The sequence below is a fragment of the Zingiber officinale genome, chromosome 4A (genome assembly GCF_018446385.1).
Source record: "Zingiber officinale cultivar Zhangliang chromosome 4A, Zo_v1.1, whole genome shotgun sequence".
Classification (NCBI taxonomy): Eukaryota; Viridiplantae; Streptophyta; class Magnoliopsida; order Zingiberales; family Zingiberaceae; genus Zingiber; species Zingiber officinale.
Window position 1 is genome coordinate 71,535,304 of NC_055992.1, and position 1,624 is coordinate 71,536,927.

The 1,624-nt window shown below is 33.6% G+C and overlaps 1 long non-coding RNA gene across 1 annotated transcript; it reads left to right on the forward strand.

The window, feature by feature from the left end:
- Positions 1-355: 355 nt before the first annotated feature.
- Positions 356-1,388, forward strand: LOC121973359. The gene is made up of 2 exons (XR_006109540.1): positions 356-705; positions 1,046-1,388. It is a non-coding gene; the product is annotated as an uncharacterized LOC121973359 (long non-coding RNA).
- The last annotated feature ends 236 nt before the right edge of the window (positions 1,389-1,624 follow it).

A 1,624-nucleotide genomic window follows, 5' to 3' on the forward strand; every position in this document is an offset into this window, starting at 1 on the left:
TACTAATTTATGATGGGTTAAATTAGAAATAAGGAAAATTTATAACTCTTCAGTTATAAATAAGGGTTGAGGTCCTTTGTCCATAAGTATCCCTAATTTTAGTGACATCCCGTCATCATAAAATTCTTAAAGGGTGCATATTGATTTAGAAGATTGAAATAAGTTTAAACATCTGTCATTAGGGAGGTTTGATTGATATATTATTGTTTATTATGCTGATATGATATGGAGGATCTGAATTTAGATTTCTGTTTTGAATTTAGAATTATTTTCTGACAATAGGGCTATTACATGGTATAGATAGGATTCATAACATAACCTTAAACTTTAAACGTCTAATGTACCATAACACCATTCACTTGATAGCTATAACGCTAAGTCACAATGATGAATCGGCGCAAATAAATTCATCGGTTACCTATAATGATCTTATTTTTATTTGGAATTCTAGCCATAACTTGCCAATGATATTTTGATTCTTAGATGAATTTACAAATCAATGAAGTATATTTATAAATGGGTATTTTCTTATTGTGAAAAGGATTTTGGAGCTTGCATCTGATATATTTCATGTATTTCTAGGATGGTGATACACTGAATTCAGGTCAATTAAGTGCCAAGCAAGCAGATCGAAAGTCTCTTCTGAAAAAGCTGGCAACAGATCTATGCACCAGTGAGCAAAGGATACTATTCCGTGCACAATACGTAAATTATATAAACATTCTTTTGCATCATTGTTGGAGCTATGTATTTTATGATTTCGTTAGCATTCTTGGCCAATTTCAGATCCAAGTAGTAGGAGCATGATGTCTTTCATCCTAGATATTTTCTACCTGAGGCATAGGGTTAGGTTCATGCTGATCTCCTGCTATATAGCTTAAAAATTGTTGATGGTATTAGGAAACATACAGAAAATATATGCTACAGCCCGTTGCATCGTTCTTATAATTTGCAATAATGACATTCAGCAGAAATCTGAGGGTTAAATAGCACTCCTCACTAAATCGGCTTTTCTGTTTTCATTTTTGCTTGATATGGACTACAGATACTAAGGAGGAGGTTGCAGGACATGAGGAACGGAGAACTAAGAGCCTTAACAATATTAAATGGGTTCAGAAAACTTTTCAAATAAGGATAGTGGAGATCGTGTGACATCCCGGATCCTGTCAATGATATGATGTTGGAGCTATTTTCATACTTTTGTTGCTAAATATATGTGATCCGTCAGTGGAGGATAACAATTCTACTGTTGCTAGTAACTCAGTTTGTTGCTGTCATTTTGTAATGACGGAAACAGATGATCGAAACAACAGTGATTAATAAGTTCTGTTCTTTTGAACCGCCGTGGAGGCCATTTTAAGCTAAAAACTCCGAATCATTAGGTGTCATCTTATTTATGCATGCATCGTTATTGTGTGTGATTTGGAGCAAACTGAAGATGCATTTCTTGTTTCTCCCATGATCTATCTACATCTCAACCGTTGAATTAGTTTTTATTTTTAAAAATAGGAAACTTTTGATTTCTCCTTTCACTTTAACGTATGAATTTTATCTGAAGGAGAAAATTCAAACATAGCAAAACATGAATAACCTTGGTTTTCAACGCTATGGTAATTCAAGGCGT